This window comes from Protobothrops mucrosquamatus, unplaced genomic scaffold (assembly GCF_001527695.2).
Source record: "Protobothrops mucrosquamatus isolate PMUCROS unplaced genomic scaffold, P.Mucros_1.0 scaffold197, whole genome shotgun sequence".
Classification (NCBI taxonomy): Eukaryota; Metazoa; Chordata; class Lepidosauria; order Squamata; family Viperidae; genus Protobothrops; species Protobothrops mucrosquamatus.
In genome coordinates, this window is record NW_015386553.1 from 185018 (window position 1) to 210608 (window position 25591).

The following is a 25591-nucleotide window of genomic DNA, read 5'->3' on the forward strand; positions in this document are numbered from 1 at the left end:
TTCCCATGTAACACCTCTCCTGCGCAAGCTGCACTGGCTGCCTGTGGCCTTCCGGGTGCGCTTCAAGGTGTTAGTAACAACCTTTAAAGCGCTCCATGGCAATGGACCTAGTTATTTGCAAGACTGCCTCCTACCAAACACCTCCCTTCGACCAGTCCGCTCCCACAGAGAGGGCCTCCTTAGGGTGCCGTCGGCCAGACAATGCCGGCTGGTGACCCCCAGGGGGAGAGACTTCTCTGTGGCAGCTCCTGCCCTCTGGAATGACCTACCCCCCAACCTACGTACAGTTGCGGACCTGCGCCTTTTTCGCCGAGCCCTGAAGGCCCATCTATTCCGTGCGGCTGGCCTGGCGTAGTTTGATTATGTTTTAGTGAGGGTTTTTGTATGGGTGTGTTTTTAGAACAGGCCCGTTATTTAATTTGATTTTAGAACTGCCTATATTTATCATGGTTTTTATTATCGCCTGTTCACCGCCCTGAGTCCCGTAAGGGAGATAGGGCGATATATAAAATAAATAAATAAATAAATAAATAAATAAATAAATAAATAAATAAAGTGGGGATTGGCAGAATGTTCAGTCCTTGTCCAAGAACTCTGGAGATGAATTGGGGAATTTTGTTTTCCCCCAGCAGACTCAAACAAAATCCATCCTGTTTTCAAATATTTCTTTCAAATCATTTTTTTGCTTGTTTGTTTCTTTTCCTCCACCATTCTAAATTTGGGCCCTTTGTTCAGTTTCCTGAAAATTATGCTGCTGTCACAGATTCCTGACCCCTTTACATAATATCTTACCAACATTCTGTTAGTTTGAAAGAATAAATAGTAAGTTGAGACTGCTGAAGAACATTCATGGACTAGAAGTGCCAATAATGTACAACCTTTGTAGTTTATTTCTGGTAATTGTGTTTTGTTTTGTGAACAGCCTTGCCAATCAAAGCAACCATTTTTGAAACTGTAAAACTCTCCATGGCAGCAATGTTCTGTAAGTAGCTACAACACATTCTCAAAATACTATATGTGCCTGTTAGCTCCAAAGTTGGGGACTCTTGGGATAGCTAATATTTTAAAATCAAATTCAAAATGGTAGCTCAAATATTTTAATGAAGCTAATATCTGCATTTAATTGCACTAAATTTGGAACAAGGACTTCCTGTATAATTTTGTTTGGTTCCATGAAACTTTGGTTATTCTACTGGAAAAGGTATTTTAAGGCCACCATCAGTAATTCCAAATTCCTAATTTAGAAGTGGTCAAGGCTCTCTATCAAATAATTAAAGCCATCCATTTTCTGAAGTTTCCAACAGCTAGTAATTTTGAAGTCACAGCCCAGCATATCTGGAAGGAACAAGGTTGGGAAAAACTGCTGGAGTCTGATATGTATTCAAAGATTAATTTGCAGGAAGAGTGTCATTATTAATGAGAAACCATGGAAACTGCAAGAAACAAGGCATATTTGCTAGCCTCCTAGCAAGAAAATAGGCAGATACGTATCAGTTGTGATGATACTAACCAAGAGTGGAGTGGAGTTAAAAGAGCAACTAAGATGATTAAAGGCCTGGAGACTAAAACATGTGAAGAACGGCTGCAGGACTTGGGTTTGGCTAGTCTAAAGAAAAGAAGAAATAGGGGTGACATGATAGCAGTATTCCAGTATTTGAGGGGCTGCAACAAAGAAGAGGGGATCAAATTATTCTCCAAAGGACCAGAAGGAAGGACAAGAAACAATGGTTGGAAACTGATAAAAGAGAGAAGCAACCTGGAATTAAGGAGAAACTTCCTAACAGTGAGGACAATTAACCAGTGGAACAACTTGCCTTCAGAAATTGTGGGCGCTTCATCACTGGAGATTTTAAAGAAGAGAGTAAAGTGTCACTTGTCTGAGATGGTATATGTTCTCCTGCTTGAGCAGGGGGCTGGACTAGAAGACCTCTATTCTATTCTATTCTATTCTATTCTATTCTATTCTATTCTATTCTATTCTATTCTATTCTATCCCATCCCATCCCATCCCATCCCATCCCATCCCATCCCATCCCATCCCATCCTATATATGATTTACTTTGTATTTTCTCTTTTTGGCATTGGCCTTTCCTGATATCTTATTTTTTCATATATTCATTTAGTAGCATTATAATAGAAATATAATTTAAGTCACCATTTCCTCTATGTTGCACAAACTGGTTGTTTATGACTCTAATAAGGAGAGTCATTAAAAAACTGAATGGCACAGAGTGAAAGGATGTACTGTATGTATGCTTAGCCCTGGAGAATTGTTGACAAGCTAGTAACAGGAGCTAGTCTACCTATGTCTGGGAGCTTAGCATTTATATGACAAATTTGCCTAGTTCTATTGTTTAGTAAAAAATCACTATGTCATTTTTGCCCATCATGTAGTTATTTTCTATCATCAGCTGCCAGGCTCTAGCTGTAATACAAAGATTCAGTATATAAATGGCAGGATTTATAAGGTAGCCCTCACTGCTTTATAGAGGAAGGGAGGAGGGGGGAGGAAGAGAAATCATAGACATCTCAAGTCTTATGAGAAGTGCAATATCCAGAACATTGAGTTGTTGTTGTTAGCATATGGTATTGTTACAGTAGCCATCAGACCACAATGCTATTGTAGGGTAGTGGTTTGGCTTGCCAAGGTATCTTCCTAAGATGCCCCACAAGAGGGCTAGCTGGCTTTGCACCAAGTGGCTCTTCCTGCAGCATCACTCAAGGCCCCCTTCCTTCCCGGAGCTGCCTCGCAAATGGGTGCTGCAACATAGAAGGTTCAGAGCCATCAGGAATCTGACTGCCTCCACAGAGCACCCACTTGTCTCCCCATTGAAGTGGTATCTATCTATCTATCTACTTGCATAAAACATGCTTTCAAAGTAAGTGGATAGAAGCTGAGGTGAGTGACAGGAGCTCACTCTGTCACACAGTGTTAGAGCTCGAACTGCCAGAGCTGAGACCATCTCCAGCATCATTAAGCCATTGAGCCACTGTGCCTCTCAATTGAGTTGTTCAAATCAACCTATTCAAAAGAAAGCAGAATGTTATGTTAAAAAGGGCAACTGCAAAATACAATTGAAGTTTCCTAAGAAGCCACTAAATGGTTTAAATGGATTTCAAATTGTCCATCTTTAGGTAAATGGGTAAATTTGATATGAATTATCAAATCAAATAGGTAGATCAAGACAGTTGGTATACATGCTAGCCACCACCAGTTTAATTTGGAAATTTCAAATGTAATGCATACAAATCAATGCAAATAATTCATTTTGAAGGGGTGACTAATTTGATTAAGCTTTAGGCAGCCTTAATATGTATATCAAAGCTACTGCAGGACTGTGATAAGAAATTAGTTTGTACTAGATAAAGTTAGTTAAAAATTAATTGAAAACATTAGAAGGTTCTGAAGGGAGATAATACCTATTTTAAATTAATAATAGAATGTTATTCTGAAGCTACTTCTCTTGCTTTAAAAATAATTTGTTATATTTAGGGTTCAGAAAAGGAACTTGAAATTTTATTTTCCTGATCAACTTGAAAGAACTAGTTGGTTGTAGGAGTGTATGAATATGTCAAATATATAGAACTTAAATGTATATATTTATCTTCAATATATGTACAGTATATAGGCCACATTTTTCAGAGCACAGTAAAGTAGAAAAGCATAATAAATGCTTTAATAAAGAGCTGACTGCTAAATTTCCTCATCTTATAGATTCTGTGAAAAGACAACTTGGAGCTGAAGAAACCTCTTTTGGTGGTCACTAAGCCTTGAAACCTGAACAATGTTTGTGTCTATTTAATGTGAACTTTTGCAAATTATATTTCCAAATCCATTGTACCTGAAACTGCATTGTAACAGCCACCATATGAAGTTCTGGCTTTTAACAAATATGAATCTCCTTATCCTTATGCTCAGAAAATAAGCAGGCCTGTTGCATTACTTCATGATTTGTGGCCATTGCAATTAGCACATCATTCATCTCAGAGAGAAATGTTATATAACAAAGGGAATGAAGAAGGAAAGAAAAAATATTGTAGCTATTTATTCAAATAAATCCATTTTACTATACCTTGTGATTTGAAACTAATCACAATAGATGATACATTGGCTTCATTTTAAAATCTACATAGCACTAGACTGCCAACAAAAAGGCCGTGAATTATTTTCTTCCGCAAATGTTATTTCCCCATACTGTAATTTGTCCTTGTATTTGGCAAAGGATGAGAGCTGAACTACACATTACATACAAGCATCAGGCTCTTTCTTTAGAAGAGAAAAAGCAAGGCCGAAAGCAGAAATGGAAGGGATTGTGCCAGCGTTACACATGGACATCAAAGTCTATTTTTAAACCTGGGAAAGTTCCCAGAGAGAGATGTTAAATGTCCGGGCCTGCAAAGTTTGCTGAAGAATAGGATCAATGTTTGCACCCAGCCTATTTATGTCAGCTTTGGCACCAACAACTGAGATCATATAGGGCCAGCCAATGATCCTGGCTGCAAATCTCAATCTTATAATGCTCCTTTCTGTTGTAAAATGCATTCAATAGTAATTTCCTCACTATATTATTATTCCTATCATTATTTGGGGGGTATATCCCTCAGTTGGGCTAACTTTTAATCATGGCTTATTCATTCTGCTCTTGGCTTATGTCAGGCTAATGACTAATGTTTATCATGATTCCGCATTCTAACCGTTGTCTATCCACCGCAGGATGAAGGCCTCTTCTGCATGTTTCCAACCAATGTTTTCCATGATTCTTTTAAGAAGAAGTATTTTGATTCTCCTTGTTTTTATTATGTGATTATTTTTCAAATAAGATATTGTCTCAGATCCTTGCTGTTAGCATTTTTCTGTTAATTGAAAACTTTGCATGGGTAGGGGGAATTCCTACCACATCAGAATGCAGTTTTTGCATTCCCTACCAATAATCAAAAAAATAAATCTCCATTAATTATCTTTTTTGAACTGCCTTGTGTCACTGTTGTGAAGTAAATATGCCAAACTTATGTCATTCTTTATCTGATAAATAAAACATATATCATATTATGATTGCAATCTTTAGCACAATTACCTTGCAATTAGCTCCATGTTGCCTTATCAATGGTTAAAAACAGATAGGAATACTAAATGGTAGGAAGAACAGAACTATGCATTTTATTTTAAGTCAGAATTTGCAGTATTTTTTTTGTTACCTTTTTTATGTCCTCTCCATAAGACAATTGTGATGATTACTATATTTAGATGGAATATAATAAGCAACAGGACTATGTAGATCTTGAAGTGGGGTTTACTAAAGGTTTTGTGAAAGGGGTCTTGAACCTGTTTTGCAAAACAATATGGCCACCTTACTGTTAGAAATAAAGAATACAGTAGCTGGAAGAAACTTCTGTTGCAAGTATTAATGTTAAAGTCCTGGAACAAGACTTGCCTCTTTACTTAGTAAGGCCTATCTTGCTGCTTTTGATCATGAATTCATGAAGTTCTTTGACTAGTCCTTACAGACAATGCTGATGTCCACTAATTGTGTTTTCAGTGACCTATATAGTTCTTGTTCTTCAGCACTAAACAGAAATAGTCACAAAAGGGTATGGGACTTTTCTTTTTTTCTATCATCCATCCATCCATCCATCTATCCATCCATCATCAATCCATCCCTTCTAGCTTGATGTAGTGATTAGGGCACCAGACTAGAAACCAAGAGACCGTGGGTTCTAGTTCTGCATTGGGAACAAAGCCAGTTTGGGTCTGTCATTCTTTCTCAGTCCTAGAAAACAGGCAATGGCAAACCACTATGGAAAATCATACCAAGAAAACTCCAAAGATGATGATGATGATGATGATGATGATGATGATGATGATGATAATAATAATAATAATAATAATAATAATAATAATAATAATAATAATAATAATAATAATAATAATAATAAAAAAGTTGGAAGGGAACTTGGAGGTCATCGAGTCCAACCCCCTGCTCATGCAGGAACCCTACACCATTTCATACAAATGGCTGTCCAGTCTCTTCTTAAAAACTTCCAGTGTTGGAGCATTCACCGCTTCTGGAGGCAGGTTGTTCCATTGGTTAATTGTTCTAACTGTCAGGAAGTTTCTCCTTAGCTCTAAGTTGCTTCTCTCCTTGATCAGTTTCTACCCATTGCTTCTCGTCCTGCCTTCAGGCACTTTGGAAGATAGCTTGACTCCCTCTTCTTTGGGGCAGCCCCTGAGATATTGGAACACTGCTATCATGTCCCCCCTTGTCCTTCTCTTCGCAATCATCAGGAACCAAGTCTGAGTCAAAGACGTGTGTGCAGAGTATGCACACACACACACTTAAGTTTCAAATAATTCTTTATCAAGTTGTTTGCTTTATAATATATCTAATTTTTTTCACTCAATTTAATTTTGCTATCAGTTGTGTACTTCATATATGCAATTGTATGTTACTCCCAGGGAAACCTGTAGCAGGTTACACGGTCGGGCTATAAACTTTATTTAGAAGGCAAAAGGAAGATTAAGAGAATTGAATGGTTACATGGTACCTCAACTTATGACCCCAATGATTTTATGACCAAAATTCCAGTCCCAACTGTGGTTGTAACTTGAGGACTATCTGTACAGCTGGACCCCAGAATATCTTCATCCAAGCAATATGTCACTGGGTTTGGATGGATAAAATATACATAAATATAAGATTTTGGAATATGGTACCATCCAATCTATATTGAAGTAACTTTGGTTATTGATTCATATACTGCCATAGTTATAACACAGAAGAGATGATGTACCTTACCTCAGGAATGCCCCCTGGCTAATGATGTAACCCTGAATAGCTTCTGCCCACCCAATGAGATTGAACAATGAGAGTGTATTCTAACATTCGAGGAGTGTTACCCAACCTCGGCAGTTTTAAGATGGGTCGATTTTAACTCCCAGAATTTTGGCTGAGGAATTCTGGGAATTGAAGTCCACTCATCTTCAAGTTACCAGGGTTGAGAAACACTACACTGGAGTGTTACACTGGTAATTCTAACACTATAATCAAACAATGTCATCTATTGTAGGGCTTTTCAACTGGTGGTAGGTGTACAACCAGTGGTATTTTGGCATCTGGCCGGTGGTACATGGCCATCCTAGAGAAGTAGTAGTGGGGGAGGGGAATGAGCTGAAGCATCATTAGCATCACAGAAGCCTGAGGGAGAGACAGCTGGAGCTGCAGGGCTGTAAGGGCTCAGCAGTAGCCCCAGGATTCGCCTGTGTGGCTACAAGCCAGTTGGTGCTTCTGCAGGGCTATGGGGGCTGGGCAGAATCCCCAGGATCAGTGCCAGGCTCCAGCTGATTGGCGCTTCTGGAAGCTGGAGATACACTGAAGAGAAAAGGAGGAGGAGGGGGAGAGGAGAGGATCTAAAAGAAGGTTTTGACGGGAAAGGGCCAGCGAGGGTACGCGCACAGGAGGCGGCGAGCACACGCCATTCCTGATGACCATTTCTGCTGACCACTCAGAAAGAAAAGAGGCAGGAGAAGTGCTTTCCTTTCCCCCAGGATGCTGGCACTCCACACTCGCCACTTCCTGTGTGCACCCCCAGGGGGCGGGGCAGAGGTGGCCCCTCGCTGGCTCCAGGGCTGTCCCATGAATCTAAGGCTGGCCACGCCCAGATTGTAGATCAGCACCATGCCTGTCATGCCTCATTGACAGAGGCTCACAACCACCTTTCACTGGGACTGCCCTGCTTATGTGGGATAGCTACGGCTGGTGGTAGCATGGACACCGGCAGTGCTGGCAATCTAACTCCCTCTCATCATCCCTTCCTGAGTGCAGAGGAAGGAAAGAGATGGGAATGAGAAGCAGGGAAGGCAAGAGGGAGGGAGGGAGGGAGGGAGGGAAGGAAGGAAGGAAGGAAGGAAGGAAGGAAGGAAGGAAGGAAGGAAAATTAAAAGGAGGGAAGCAGAGAAGGAGGAAGGGAGAGAATGAGGAAGGAAGGAAAGAAGGAAGGAAGGAAGGAAAGAAGGAGAGGCAACTTGGGAAGGAAGGAAGGAAGGAAAGAAGGAAGGAAGAAGATGGGAATGAAAAACAGGGAAAGGAGGGGAGGAAGGAAGGAAGGTAAGAAGGAAGGAAGGAAGGAAGGAAGGAGATGGGAATGAGAAGGAGGGAGGCAGGGAGGGAGGGGAAAAGGAAGGAAGGAGATGGGAATGAGAAGCATGGAAGGAAGGAAGGAAGGAAGGAAGGAAGGAAGGAAGGAAGGAAGGAAGGAAGGAAGGAAAAGGAGGAGGAGGGAGGCAGGGAAGGCGGGAGAGAGGAAATGAGGAAAAAAGGAAGGAAGGAAGGAAGGAAGAAGAGGCAACTTGGGAAGGAAGGAAGGAAAGAAGGAAAAAAGGAGATGGGAATGAAAAACAGGGAAAGAAGGAGAAGAGGAAGGGAGGGAGGGAGGGAGGGAGGAGATGGGAATGAGAAGGAGGGAAAGAAGGAAGGAAGGAAGGAAGGAAGGAAGGAAGGAAGGAAGGAAGGAAGGAAGGAAGGAAGGAAGGAAGGAGAGGCAACTTGGTTGGAGATGCTCCAGTTCACACAGTTCTGCTTCAATCCTGGATCCATTGAGACTTGGGGTCAAAGGAGAAAGCAGTTTTGTGTTCTATTTTGTCACAGACAGAACTTTGTTGGCAATCCAAGTTAACATTGGTATTCTTGAATTGTGAGCTCTTAGGAAAGTATCCCCTCCTTGTGTGTTGCAAACAGCCATTTCCAATGGGGAAAACAGGAAAAAGCAGAGTGGGGAAAAATATTTTCCTTTGCTATATTTCTAGTCTGAATTAGATCAAGGCAGCAACTAACCTACCTCTGGTCATAAACACTAAAGCTATTGCATATAAAAAACAGAGGAGCTCTGATCAACTATCACAGCTACCATTTTGACAGTTTTGCTGTACTGTGGCATTTGATCACAAGGCAAGGAGGCATTGAGAAATGTTTCCCCTTTTGCATTTGGGCATCCAAGAAGGGACAGGAAAGGAGAAAGGGAAAGAGGAAAGACAAAGAAAAAGAAGGAAAGAGGGGAAGAGCGCAAGGAAGGAAAAAAGAAGGAAAGAGGGGAAGAAAGAAGAAAGAAGAAAGAAAGGAGAATGAAGAGGGAAGGAAAAAAAGAAAAGAGAAAAAGGAAGAAAGGAAGGAAGTAGATTATAATGAGAGGGAGGAAGACTCTGAGGGAAGTCCTGCCTTAGCACTTGGCCACCAGCAGCCCTGCTGCTCTTTCACCATCCCCTTGACCCCTCCTCCTGGTCTATCCTAGTGGTCTCCCATCCTACCGTGAAGGATGCTTTGGTTACAAAGCCGCGTCTTCTCACATGGAGAGGGAGTGGGCCTCCCTCTGACCCACACATGTTGCCCTCCTGTGCCCACCACGAGCAACCCGGCCAAGGAAGTGAGCACAACAGCAGCAGCAGCCTCAAGGAGGAGGTAAATGCATCCAGGTGCCCCCTCAGGGAAGTGGGGCTGGATTGGGTTGGGCTGCAGAGTCCTGGTGTCCTGGGAGTTCGAGGGCAGGGCTGGGTGCTTGCCCTCCACTGCTCAGGGCTTCAGCCAGCCCATGCCATCGTCCAGGAGTCCCCCGCACGGCCCAAGAGGGATGGCGAGGCTCCTCTAGTGGACCATGCCCTGGTGCCCACCCCAGTTCCACCCCCCCACAGGCGCCCCCGACCTGAGTGACATTGAGCTGGCCATGCCCCCCAGCCATTGACCTTGCTTGTCAAAAGGTTGCAAAAGGAGATCACATGACCCTGGGGCACTGTGACCATCAGAAAAATGAATCAGTTGCCAAGCATCCAAAAGTAAATCACGTGACCCTGGGGATGCTGCAATGGTCACAAGTGTGAAAAACGGTCATAAGTCACATTTTTCAGTGCCGTTGTAACTTCAAACAGTCACTAAGCGAACTGTTGTAAATCGAGGACTAGCTGTATTTTATAATTTTTTTTCCTTTTTTTTTTGATCATCAAGTTTTTGACACCTTCCTAGGTGACTAGTGGCACTCGAATATTGCCTTATCCTAAAAGTGGTACAATCGGTGAAAAGGTTGAAAAGCCCTGATCTATTGGACCTAGGCAATATTGGATCTAGGCAATTTCTCTGTTGCAATCCCTGATCTCTGGAACACGATTCATATAGTTCTCACCCTATGCTTGTTCCTGAAGTTGTTAAAAGTTGCTCTAAATTTATAAAGCCTGGGAAAAATTTTATCAGTGGGTTGAAACATGTTAGAATAAGAAGAGATTTTAGAGCTTTATTATATTAAGTATTAAGGTTGATGATTGGAAATAGTTGTTATACTATTAACTATGTTAATTATTTAAAGGAATATTACTGTTTTATCAAATGTTAGTTGTAACTATACCGATTTATTTTTATAAATGTCTAGTATTATATAAACAAATAATACTCAATATGAAGACCCGGACGACAGCTTGTTCGCTGAATTATGTATTTCCTGTAGTTACCCACACCCTGTCCCCTTTATCCCGATTTTCCTGTACCCGCACCGACCCCCCCTTTTCCCTACCCATATAAAATCTAATAAAATATATTAAAAAAAAGTTGCTCTAAATTCAGGACCTGAATTTAGCCTTTGTTAGTCTTTTTCATTTTTTGATTGTCCTTGGGTAAATTCAGTTGCTTTACCTTTCCAGATTCATGTATTTTTATTGTTTAGTTTTTCTCCGTGTGTATTGTGAACCCAGAGTCTTTGGGGAATCAAGTAGTCTCCAAATATAATAATAAATACCTTGAAAATTGCCCTGCAATTGCTAATATTCACTAAAAGCTGTGATTGTGAAAAGAAAGTAAAACCTGTGATTCAGACAAGCATATTATCTAATCATTTTGTTTAGAGTGGCTAATACTTGCCCAGAGTAGTAGAGTACATGCCTACATACTTGGATTCTACAAAGGATGCATGTAGAAGAATGCTTATTCTGATGGTGATCAGACAATAAGATTAGCTGCTGACTGTCTATTGTACTTGAGAACAAGCATTCTATTAGCTATGCATAAAATGCTTAACTTTGCATTAGTTGAAAAGGAAAAAAAATCAATTCTAAATATCAAAACCCAGCAGGCCAGCAATCTTTGGGAACAGCTTCAATCTCTTTGCTCCTGCTCATTTTCCTGCCTAATTAAACAAGCATTCAGGCAGGCTTGGGTTGCAATAGTGCATTACTTTTAATGTTCTCAGGCACCTGTACAGCCAGAAAGCACACAACCGCTCACAGGAAGTCAGTATTAATTCATGCTCTTGTAAGCTGCCCAAATATTGATTTCCTGTCTTCTGGACTGTTTGACCTGATTCAAATTCTTTCCTTTCCCTCTCCTCCCACTGATCTCCTCTTGCAACAAATATTTCTTTGAACATAATCAGCCAAACCTATACCTGACAGCTAACGACAGATGATGAAGAAAAACACACGAGAAGGTGCATGAAGTAAATGAGCTGCTCTTTCAAGAGAGCATGGCGCGAGAGCAGGTAACAGTGCCTGCCTGTGTGATCACTGAAGCTATTGCTTAAGTCCGAACAACAGTTTCCTGTTGGCAGACTCAGTGCTCCATTAACAAACCTAGAGATCAGCACCAGAGGAGGAATCAAATATAGCTAGAAAAATGCATAATAAAGACTAAAATCTTATGCATACTTCCTTGGGACTGAATTCTGTTTGATGTAATCTGACCTGCCTAGGAGTTAACATGATTTCAATTGGATTTCAAATACACCTAGATTAACAGTTCAGTTACATGCTGGCACAGTTTTTGTTTAATACTTGATGGAAAGAGTTGGGTTTTGGTTTTTTTTGCATCAGAGAAGGCAGTTCTTTACCAAATAAATACTTTGAATAATGTTTCCAGTAAGAGTTGAACAGGGATTGTGAGAAGGACATCCCTACCAACTTGTAACATGAAATAACAGGAAGAGCATACAAGCAATTTACAAAACTCCAGTTCTACTGTTTCGGCAGTACTGAAAGTCTTCTTCCAAATTGCTAATTGCTGAAAATTGACAGTATAGCTTTCTATCATTTAAAGTGGAAAGCACACAAAAACATGGGCTTTATAAGAGCAGAACTCCACACCCAAGTGGGAAAGAAACAGATAATTGCAACTTTGTCTATGTATGTGACTCTATAGGACAGGTGAGGTTTTCCTGAAAGGTGAGCTTGATTTCTAGTGACTTTATAGATCAATCCATGTAATTTTCTTGGCAGCTATACGTGCAACATGAATAGAAAGAAAAACAGAATGAAAGGCAGAATAACATTTCTTGTATGTGTGGGTGTTTTGTGTGTGTATAGTCATATACTTCATTAAAGGCACCAGGCTAGAAGGCAGATGATCATGACTTCTAGCCATGACTTCTAATCCTACCTTAGGCATGAAGCCAGACGGGTGACTTTGGACTAGGCCAGGGTGTGCATGGCTGGCTCAGGAATTCTGGGAGTTGAAGTCCACGAGTCATAAAAGAGCCAAAGTTGCCTACCCCTGGTCACTAGGCACTCAGAGAGAAACTCAGGCCTAGGAAGCAGACAATGACAAAGCACTTCCAAAAATCTTGCTTAAAAACTGCTATTATTAAAGGATTGGAAACAATTCTAACAACTTTCCCCATCTTTATATTTTAGCATCAAGGAAAAGTTTTCTGTATTTTTGTAGCGCCAACATGCCAGTTAGGGTTTTCTTCTACAGTTCTGCTATAGCATATTAAATGATACAGGATTTTTATTTATTTACAACTCCTCCATAGTTCTAAAAGTTGACCTGCAAGCTTCACGGATTGCACTATTTACAGGTTTCAATTAAAAAAAATTAAGTCACTAATATCATGTTGCTACTGCTTTGAAAGGGCATCTGTGGATTAACCTACATTTGAATGTAATGTATAGAATTATGCTGATTTGATTTATAAAATCTAATTTATCTTCACTGTTACAGTTACTGGGGGGCTTGTAGTGTGGAAGTTTAGCAGGCAATAAGATTTGATCTCTTAAGGCAGCCATCATCAACAAAACTTTTATATAATTCTTTGCAGTGTTAATTTTAAACACTGTCATCTGTTTCTAATTTTGAGAATTGGATAGTTTCTAGACAAATTCTAAAGTCATGTATTATGATATGTTAGAGCTAAAATTCTTTCAATGGGTTAATAATGATTCAGAAAAAGCACAGACAAAAAATGTATACTATTTGTAGACCTGCAATGCAAGGGAGTCAACCTATTAGATTTATTGTGATACAGGTATCAGCATTCAGCCAAGGTGGAGGTCATAGGTTTATTGTTAATCTTATATTTGTTGTATACACTTTTTTCTTTTTTGTGTTTTGTTTGTAATTCTTGTTTTTTTTCATTCTGTATAAAATAACAAAATTTATAAAAATTTTATAGAAAAAATGCTTCAGACATTATGTATGTGAAGCTCATCAAAGCAATCCTCTTTTCCAGGTTTTGTAGGACCCCGAAAACTAGCTCAATGTTTTTCAATCTCGGTAACTTTAAGACAGCTATGCTGGCTGGGGAATTCTGGGAATTGAAGTCCATGTGTCTTAAATTTGCCAAGGTAAGAAACAATGGTATAGCTGTTTTGACTCTTGAAAGCAGCAGCATTTGTTTTGCTTTATTTTTGCAGCTTGCTTAGTCTTATACAATGTCATGTAAAATCACTGAATTATGGTTGTTCCTAAATGAAATTTTGGAGACACTGTTCACCCTGATACACACAGGTACAGTTTACTATGCTATGCTGATGACATCTAGAGTTTAAGAGAATTGGGGAAGACAATGCAAAAATAGCAGGGTGTGCAGTAATTTGGGGCCTATTGGATCCTAAATAAAAGAAATGTATGAGGAATTATTGTAATTTATTTATATTGTCAATCACAAATATCCTATAACTGTATATATCCTAATGGATGGAGGAAAAATAGAAAAAAAATGATAGACCTGGAACTAATATCCTTTGTAGAATATAAGAATTTACAGAGTCTGATTTGCATGATGGAAAAAATCTGTGTGGTTGCTAAGACTAGATGATGACTTGATGACACATAATCAATCAATCAATCTGATTTGCACCTCACAATTCTGTAAGACATTTATGTCAAACAGAGAAAACATGCAGAATGTGATTTCATATTTTTTTCCTAACTTTTTAAATGGCACATCAATCCTCATATCATAGAGGATTTAAAGAAATATGTAAGGAGTCCTTGAACTTTTCCTGAATAGCGATTACATGATGCCATATTTCACCCAGAAGACTAGTTACATAATTTCCTATTAGGCATAGCTGAAGAGAACTTGAAGATGAAGGCTGACAGTGGGTCATGAAGTTTTGCAATCAGTCATTTTCCTATATCAAGCAATGAGCCCTCAATCAAAATGAACTGGAGAAAAATATCCAAAACACAGGGAGAGAAATTTGTAGAAATTGAGAAACTGGGGAAACTAGAGCTAAGCTTCTACCACTAGATCTTTCTAGATATAGTGGATTGTCATACTTTGTAGCTCTAGGATTCATTGTCATTTTCATGGTATAAAACTATCTTACTATTTGTCCTTAGAGGATGTGTCCCCAGGGCCCCCACCTTTGTCTCATATCCACAGAGTCTTCCACAGAGTAGATTATATTTGCTTTTTGCTGTTAAAAATAGTTTTTTCCCCTTCTTCTCCTATAACCTATAACCACAGTGTAGGCACAGCATGAACTTTTACCAAGGCTTGGTTATGTCCACTTTTGGTTTTTTACCATAATTTTCTTCAGCTTCTCAGTAAACAAAGGAGCCTGTTGGAATCAATACATGGGAGGAAGCCTCACAAGAGCATTACAGTGTTTGGCTTTCTTTTGGTTCTTGAGACCAACAGATAAATTACCTGCCAAGTTTTGGAATCCTTCTGGATCCGTTAGATATTCTAAAAAACCTGCCACTTGCATGGAAGTGACAGGATTCCTGTTCTTTTAATGCAACTAATATGTGGCTTACTCACTGTTTAATCAAATTCTTGAATTTTTGATTTCTGGGCTCATGCAAATGAGTAACACAAACCTGTCAACATAACACATCTGTCTGCCAGCAATGGAGACAGTAGTAGAACAAACATCTTTACAGAAAAGTATAATCTATGATTAAAGTGATCCAAAAAGAATTGTCATCCTAGAGAAAGGCAAAATCATTCCGAATAATTTTTACTAATTTTATCTCTGGCAAAAGGCAAAAGTTATGTTACTTACCACATTTTTATTTTTCATAAGTCTCTATGAAGATGGAAAACAAAAATTAAAGGTCAGTTATAACTGCTCCAACTAATGGATAGGGTAATGTGTGTGAAGGAACAACTTATTCCTGTGGTGGCGCAGTGGTTAGAATGCAGGCTAACTCTGCATTCCACTGCCGGGAGTTCGATCCTTATTAGCTCCAGGTTGACTGAGCCTTCCAACCTTCTGAGGTTGGTAAAATGAGGACCAAGATTGTTGGGGGCAACATGCTGACTCTATAAACTGCTTAGAGAGGGCTGTAGTGCGCTATGGAGTGGCATATAAGTCTAAGTGCTATTGCTATTGCTATTGCTATTATTTCTCTGATTTTCCTAGATTCCTGCATTGTGTACATTATATCTCTGGGCCTTTCTTCAACATCAAGACAGGAAACAGCATACATCAATATTAGCATTTCTTATTGAGCAAAGAAGATGTCTTCAGAGGCTGGATTTAGAAATACAAACACAGAATATTGCTTCTGACACAATTAAATAAAGCATTTATTTAGGAACATGTAAAGGAGAGAGAAGTGTATTAATACTCTTTGCCGTGTGAGTTATCACTGCCTTTATATTTATTAAAGTGTGAAAGCTTTACCTTTATATTTCCAGCTGAACCAGCAGTATTACTGCACAGCACTTCAGAGACCTGAATTAGGTACAAATGTCAATTTTGAGTTGTTGTCAAACTAATGTTAATTTTATTTTATTCTCCCAATATCATACATCCTTGAAGAAAGCAGATGACCACCCAGCGTATTCATAATTCAAGTTAATCAAAACATAGTTTTTGTAAAAACAGCTGTGCTTAACAGTAATGACAGTTCCTATCAAGCTTTTACTGGGGGGGTGGAACAAGAAATTAAGAGTTTGCGACTGAAAATTGTTGCTAATGTCCCTAACCTTCAAAACGACAGTTTTATCAATACAGCCTACAGTTTACAATTATATATTCTCAGATATTTAAAATGATTAAATGTTTCAAACTCCTCTGAATTTAGACGTGGTTTATTTCGGACAAGGAAAACCCTCTAAATGTAATAGTTTTATTAATTTATTTGCCCCTACTGGAGTCATATAGTGCTCCTTCTAACCACCATCACCCTCAATTTAATTAATTAATTTTTCAAATTTATACGGCTTCACAAAACAAGGGAGGCATATAAGGACATCCTGAAGGATAGCACCTCTGAAAACTGTAACTGATTCTCAGATGACAATCACCCTATATCCTTTCTGATCCCAATCCATTTCTTTAACTTGTGAATGCATAGCCTTCAGCTCTGAATCTATATTTGGTTTAAAGAAGAGCAAATTAGGTCATGCATGTGAGCTTTTTTTGCTACTTGTGAAGAGGAGAAGAATGTATCAAAAAGAGAATGAGAACAAGAAAGGATGGGGGTAAGAAAGAGGGGGGAAAGGATGTGTCACTAAAGAATAGGGGTTCCCATCCATTTTGGTTCTGATTCCTGAGAAGTGGGGCTCCAAGTAAAAAAAAAATTAGCCTTTTCCAGTCCACCTTGGAGAACTCTAAATGAAACTTCAATTCAAGTGGTTGATCCACAGAGGGCCCCTCTGACTCCTGAAATTTTGTTACTGATTTGTGGTTGAGCTGAGACCATCTTGGAGATTTTGGTGATATTGGAAGTAACAAATTTCAGCCTTTCATGGAGTGCTGTCAAAGTATATCATAGGGATATATATATAAATTGAAGACAATGAAGTCTGAAGGGAGTTTTTCTTCCCATGAGGAAAACATATTAATTTGATATTGGATTGATCAGACATTAAGAGATTATGAAAAGTAGAACTGCAGTATAGCAGTCAAAAATGCCAAAGGAGATTACTTTAAAAATGTGATCCCCGGGTATATCCATGTTCAAAGTCAGTCAATAGACGTGAGACCAGGGAATAAATAATTTAATAATAATAATTTAAAAATAAAAGTTCTTAAGAATATTAAAAACCTTTAAAATACATAGAAATCAATAAAAGTGCCTAGCTTTCGTCGGCATCTGTCGACATCTTCAGGGCTTAGAATGCTGGTCAATGGGAAAGTCCCTTTATAGGTTTAATTAGGGCGTGTGCACGACTCTTCGATCNATATATATATATATATATATATACATACATACATACATACATACATACATAAACCTGTTTACAGTATCATTAACTTGTTTACAGTATCATTATATATATAATGATACTGTAAACAAGTTAAAACAGCTAAGAATGAGGAAAATAAAAAATTGTTTACAGAATTTGTTGCTCAAGCTAAAACAAGATACGAAGAGCTGATGACCTGCGAAGACACTCTGGACTAGATTCAAAGTCATGCATGAAAAAAAGTTGCTTTATCAATTTTCCTTATGTGGAACATAAGCAGATTTTAGTGAATGCCATAGTAAAATGCATGCAAAATGCATTACTGATAGAATCAGCACAGTCTAATGGGTATCTTCTTCACAATCTCCCCATCTTATTGTTTTGTTTTTTTTTAAATTCTTTGCAGATCTGAGTATGCTAAAATAGTACAAGCAGCTATGAATGTAAACGTTTTGGAATATGAAGGGAAAAAACCTTGCATGTAATTTCCAGATTTGTGCTCAGGGCTGATAAGAAACATGAAGCAGTCCACAAAAACTAGCCTTATAGCCCGAAAACAAGGGATAAAGACAGGATATATTTACTGCAATCTTTAGCTTAGTTTTGGCTTATCTTTGGATCCTTGGCTTATCCTTGGATTACTTGGTACAAGGTAATTTTATAATCCAGAAACTGTTCTTAATTATCTCAAGCAACAGATGGATACTCAGATTGTTGCAGATTTATCCCACTAGTGTACTCAGAAAAGATATATTGGTTGGAGGATTTATGGAGGATATTACATCTTTCTCGTGACCCCCCATCCAAAAAGATACATATTTATACATACTATAATACTCGATGCAGAGGAAGATATATCCCCCCTTTAGTATTATCATCTTTAATTCTTTTTTTCAGAATAAAATAACAGAAAGTAGAGTCCCTATGTACTTGCCATGTTCCATCTGAGAGTGCCTAATAATGTAGAATTTTTATTTTTTAACATTTCAGCTTTAGTCAGTTATCCTCCCCCCCATTCTTTGTGTTTCAAAATATGCATATACAGATAGATCTGTATTTAGAATTTAGCATATTTTCCTATCTTTGAGATGTAAGAGTATATGATTTTCATAGGTAGGAGACTTTATGTTTTTATTTTGTTACTAATATTGAATATTGTAAAGTTTAAGACAATGTTTCAATTTTCTGATTTTTTTAAGCATTTCAAAATTTTTCACTGTAGTCCTAGAATCTGCAAAATAATTTATTTACAATGTTTTTGTATTATTATTATTATTATTTTACAAAAAGTCTCCTACCTATGGAAATCATATAATTTCTGGCATGGAAAGGTAAATGGCTGAGAGGTGCAGCTGAATGAAGATGACTTTTCATAAATTGAAGACAATGAAGTCTGAAGGGAGTTTTTCTTCCCATGAGGAAAACATATTAATTTGATATTGGATTGATCAGACATTAAGAAATGGAAATTTGAAGTAACAATTAAATAATTTTGTAATTTTCTAATTTCTAATTTTATTATTGAACAAGGGATTTTGAACATTGAAGGATATTTTATAATTCTGGTAGTTAAAAACTGAGACTGTTGGATGGCTTGGATAAATTTTTATGCCCCTTCAAAATGGGTACCTTTCATTTTACACCATTGTTTTTGTAATCTTTTTGAATTACAGAGGGACAAATATTTTTTCCTGTGGGATTTAATCTAATTTTGTATCCATTTGTGGATTGGAATAAGATTTCAAGGGGGGGGGGAAGGCATGATTGGGTTTGAAATATTCTCCATGCATACATCTCTGAATTTAACTTAATGGACATATGGCAACAATTTAACTCAAATAAGCAAGAATATAATTTTATATTTTCTCTGTATGATACATATTCAAGACTGAACATTTTTTTAAGTATTTGGATTGACAATTGGTATATGAAATAAGTTTGTAGGAAAACATAGCTCCTACGTTGCTGGACATATGTCAGCAATCTTTTGAAAAACTGGTTCAGCCAGCCATATAATAAACTTATGTAACAGTTACTTTGAAAACTAATAAAAGCCCTATAACAGTGGCTCAGTATCTTTGCTAAATGTGGATGCTAAGATTTCAACAATCACTCTAGCAAGAGCAAACCAAAAGTTATTACCTTCAATAATTTCTCTATTGAGACTTGGTTTTGTGAAAGCGTGTGAAGTTGTAGACAAAATTAGACTTCAGTTTTTTCTTTAGTTTTCAATGCTACAACTATTTTGGTATTATGAGATGCAGAAAAGTCTTCAGTATGGTAAAACAAAAAAACAATTTTTTTCTGGTACAAGTGATGAAGTTTGGATATAGCTTGCCATATTTATTTACTGGATTAAAAATGTTCCATTTCCAACTCCAGTTCTTGGGTAAAGATGAATAGGAATATTTTTTACTCAAATCAAAATGTGACACTTGAAAAATTGCTATGAGTAATTTCCAGTTTAGTTTCACCCAGCATCCTGCCAATCAATCCCTACATCTCTATACAAGCAGGAACATGTGTCAATTAGTTCAGCAAGCAAAATATATAACTTGATGTTTATCTATTAAACATTCAGCATACATATAAAAACACTTAACTGGCAAAAATAGGATAAAAGCAGGGAAAGAGACACATTTACACTAATATTGTATATAAACAATTTACACTAATACTGTATATCAAAAGGCATAGAACCTTCCAGAGCCACTGGGAACAATACTGCAAGCAAGTAGCATGGGGAATCCCAAAGAGAATGGCTTTTGGTTATTTCAGCCTTAACTTTTTAATATATATAATGGCAGCAGATAGAGATGGAATGTAGGACACAGGTGAGCTCTACTCTCCTTCCTGTGTGCTATTTCCTTTGTATTGCCACAAAGAAATATATCAAGATTGCCCTTTATCTCCTTTAATGTTTCATTTGGTGCTTGAATCCCTGGAATGGTTGTTGATTCATAATTTTGATTTATAAGCCTGCTCCAGCTGAAAACCAACTCTGGGCAGTATAAAATTAATAAGTTAAATTCAGATCAGTATGTCAATCGGATAAAGTAATGTTCTTTTTAAAAACCTTTAAGCATTACAGAAGAATATAAATTACCTAATACAGATGAATGGCAATATATAGCTAAAACACTTGTTAGGCAACCTTGTTTTTCCCTGAGATCCCATAGCTTCAGAAATTCTAAAAGCACTGGATGTTTGGAGAACAGTTATGGAGGCCAACCATTTTATTATCCAGCATGTGAATAATATATGAGAAATCCTAACTAGTGAACCACAAAAATTAGTGGATTCAAGTTTTAAGAAATATTATGTATATTTTGAAAAAAATTCAAAATTTTCTTGAATCCAGCAAAACTAATTGAGGGTTTTTTATTTCTCAAAGGATAGCAACAGATTTGATGTAGGTTCTGATGAAGAAAATTCCAAACTATTTTTTTCGTTGCTATTGTTAAATTAGCTTGGATATATAGATACTTCTTTCTGCTGCTGATTCATTATACCATTTCTGTTTGTTCCAAGCAGAGCTGACTTCATATATTGAGGTATCTGCTTCAGGCAATTGATATGAGATGATATGAGATGATGCGAAAATACTGTTTTTTAAAGTTATTGTTGCATTTTTAGCATGCAATGAGATTGTGGGATTTCCTGCTTGAGTTGTAAAAATAATTTGGCTAGCTTTGAATACAATACATTTCGCCTTGGGGCGGGAGATGCCAATTGCTGCCTTGTATCTGCAGAAAACCTTAGGCTGATCCTCATTCCATGGCAACTGATCAATGTGAGACAGGTCTTGGTTCTCCCAATTGGTAAAAGCAGTGTTTCCCAACCCTGGGCCACTTGAATATGTGTGGACTTCAACTCCCAGAATCCTTCACTCGAGAATTATGGCTAGGGAATTCTGGGAGTTGAAGTCCACACATTTTCAAGTGGCCAAAGTTGAGAAACATTAGGTAAGAGAATTGACAGATGGGTCAGGTCAGCTTTGTTTTCCTACAAATAAGAGGGTACTGAAAATGCTTGTAAATGTTGTTTTATTTACAGATATATACGTAGGCTGTAAGAAAGTTCAGCCAACATGTTAACTCTGAGCTATCTTTATATATGCTCTTAAAATAAACTTTGATGTTTTGTTTTGCACATCACCTTTTTGCTTTAATCATTCAGCCCTCTAGCTGGCAATTATGACTACAGTTACCATATGTGGGTTGCACAATCATCTTTGGTAACCCTATTCATGAGACTCTCTTGGTGTCAACTGGCAATTACCTCCCAATCAATCTGCACCGAGGAAGCAATCTGTACTCTGGATCACTAACAAGCAATCTCTCTAATAAAGACATCTTAATGATATTTATGACAGATGTATATTGCTTGGGAATGTTGGTCTCTGAGGAGACTAAGCCTAATGCTCGTCAAGCTGTGAGACTGGTGTTCCGTTACATTTGGCAGCGTTGCTTCTTTTTCCTAAATATCAGCAATAGCGTTACATAAGCACTCACGGTAAAGCCAGAAAAATCTCATATATGGGCCATCAGTTTTCGATTCCTTTCTGTCAAAGTTCCCTGGGAATGGAACTGATTGTTTAAATATGGATTTTCATCGATGTTTTGGATTTGCACTCTAAAAATCAGTTGTAGATGGCTCATTTATTTGCACAGTCCTATCCATTAAAATAATAAAACACTCCATATCTGATTTTGGCAATCTTTCTTTTCCCCTTAGCTTACATCCCAGCTTCTCCTATTCTGAGGCATTTTTAAAGTGCTGGAGGGGTTTCCACAGGGGAGGGGCAGGCAGCACATTTCACTTCCATCAGCCTCATTGCTTTTGCCTAAAAGCCGATCCAATCGAATGGCTATAGGTCCTTGCAATTTGCCAAATATATATGAAATATTGGCAGCTTTATCTGCTTTCAGATGCACTGATATAGTAACAAAATGTTTCCCTCATTTCTTTCCACTTTATAAAATAATAGTTGTTCAACTGACTGACAAATTGAACCTCAAAACCCTGGGATAAATTGTGATTGCATATGAACAATGATTTTGCAATTCAACTCGTTCACATTTCTGCCTATTCTGATTAACTTGCCAGTCAATATATCACAATCAAATTACAATTTCCATGACAGATTGTAAATTATAATGTTCTCAAATAACAGGAACTCTAAATTGATTCCAAATTATAAGAGTTCAATAAAGGTCACCATTGCAATTATCTTTCCCTGTGCTTCTGTATTGGGGAAAAAATACAGGATGACATGGTGTATTCCTTTTCTACATTATGAACCATATATTCCTACTTCCATATGATGTTTAAGTTCACCTGAAAATATGACAAAATTTGCAATTAATGGGTTTGCATTATATTTTCAAGCTTTATAGGTTGTATCACAACTTATGAAAAAATCAACTCTCCTTTACATCAAAAATATCTCTGAGATAACTAATATGCTATTACAACCATGTGGCATCACTGTAGCACACAAAGCAACATAATCCCTCTAAAACCTCTCAAACAAACAAAAATATCTTGTAGTCAAAGAAGAAAGAACAGGGGGAATTTATAACATACATCAGAGGTCCCCAACCTTTTGGGCACCAGGGACTGGTTACTTGGGGAGAGGTTTCTCCCGTGGACTGGTGGGGGTGTGTTTTCGTGTGCTGACTGCATCCTGTGGATGGGGCTTTGCTTCTTTGTGTGGCCCGGTTGCTGGTGTGTCCACAGACCGGGGGTTGGGGACCCCTGACATACAATACAGGGACTGTAACAGCCACTACATAGCATAAACAGATGTAAGATTGGAAGAATGCATCCATAAGCATTAACTGTCAGACAGAAGACTTGAAAATTCCTTGAACCTTCATTCACATAGTCAAATTCAACCACATTTTCCATTGGGGAGCTGTCAACATTTGAGATCAAGCCATATCCCAAAATGCAAAGGAACCCCTAGAAGCTTGGCATTCTGACAAATCAGTCACCAACAAACACATAGAGATAAACCCTACTAACATACCATATTAAAAATATAACCAACAATTGAGGAGAGAAACAAACAACTCAGAGTATATACTTCCCAGCAAAAAACTCTTAGATGAGCAGGAAACAGCATTCAATAAATAATCAGGGAAGAAAGAAACCACACCCCAGCTAAGACAATTGTAAGGGCAAGCTTCTGTATGTAAACAACCATCATCAATCTCCCATACACTGGTGATGTTATCACAAAACATCTGCAGGGAAACAACCAAGTTCAGAGAATACCAAGAATCCAAATGTCCTGCATATTCCAACAGAAAATAGGACTAGGATTTATATCATACATTTAGTAGATAGCTTCCATTTTAAGAAGGTAATCAAGACCTTTGGTTAGGACATTGGGTAGGGAATTGAGTTGGACTGGTGAAAATTGTATATGTGACTGAGTTTTAAAAATATTTTATATACTTTGAGGTATTCAATTATGATATGGCATACCACTGAAATAATGGTAACAAAGGTTGTAGTGATATTAAATATGCAGTTTGTTGTTTCTCTCTCAACTCATCTACTTATTTCATTTTCTAAATATCATTGCAAGAACATCTGTGACCAGACAAGTTGGGAATGAGTCAAAAAAGTGGGCTGTGATGATTTTTATCTATCAAGAGTGTGCATTTATAGCTAGGGCATTAGAGGCATCCCCTGATGACACGATAGTGTTAGTAACTTCTTCCCTATCTTGCAAGTTTTAGCTGACCCATAGTTTGTAATAAAAGAAGAAAGTAGATAAAACTACCTGTCTCTGAGGGCTTCTGCCTAGCTCACCATATCCAGCTGTGGGGGTATGATTCCCTCTATTTAACAGTATCCTCCCAAACTCCAACAAACATTTCTAACTCTGCAAGAATTAGTGTGACGAGACCCTTCATCACTCTTCAGTTTCCACCCTGCTGACATTTGGTGAATCCTTCAAGACCTGGATATCTTCAAGGGTCCGTGGGTTGGCTAAACCCATACTTGTGGTTTTCTTTGCTATGTCTGTGGTTATGTGGTTGAGGTGATTGCCTCAGCCATTGTTATTATTATATTATTGTTTATACTGTTCATTATTTTGGGTTTGCTGGTTTTTACTCTTATGTTCACCACCTAGATTATGGTTGTGAGATAGACCTCTGTATAAATTAGTATGATAAATCAAGGCATCCCAGAATAATAGAATTGGAAGCGACCTTGAGGTCTTCTAGTCCAACACCCTGCTCAAGCAGGAAACCTTATACCATTTCAGACACATGGTTGCACAATCTCTTCTTAAAAACTTCCAGTATTGGAGCATTCACAACTTCTGGAGGCAAGACATCACACTGGTTAATTGTTCTAACTATCAAGAAATTTATCCTTAGTTCTAGGTTGCTTCTCTCCTTGATTGGTTTCCATGCATTGCTTCTTGTCCTGCCTTCAGGTGCTTTGGAGCATAGGTTGACCCCCTTTTCTTTGTGGCAGTGCCTCAAATATTGGAACACTGCTATCATGTCATCCCTAGTTTTTCTTTTCCTTAAACTAGACAACCTAATTCCAGCAACTGTTCTTCATATGTTTTAGCTTCCAGCCCCTGAATCATCTTTGCTGATCTTCTCTGTGCTCTTTCTAGAGTCTCAACATCTTTTTTATACTGTGACCAAAACTGGATGCAGTATTCCAAGTGTGGTCTTACCAAGACATTATAAAGCAATACTAATACATCACATGATCTTGATTCTAACCTTCTGTTAATACAATTTAGGCTTGCATTGGCTTTTTTGGCAACTGCAGCACACTGCTGGTTCATATTTAAGTGACTGTCCATTAGGACTCCAAGTTCTTATCACTTATTGCTATTGAGCCAAGTTTCACATAATCTGTACCTGTACATTTGGTTTTTCTTGCCTAAGTGTAAAACCTTACTTTTCTCTCCATTGAATTTCATTTCGTTAGATAGGGGTCCAATGTTCAAATCTGCCAAGATCCATCTGAATCTTGAGCCTATCTTCTGATGTGTTGGCTGTTCCTGCCATCTTGGTGCTGCTGGAAATTTGATGAGCCGCCCTGAGTCCGGTGAGGAGAAGGGCGGGATATAAATCAAATAAATAAATAAATAAATAAATGAGTTCTTCTTCTATATCCTCATCTAAATCATTTATGATGATATTGAAGAATACTG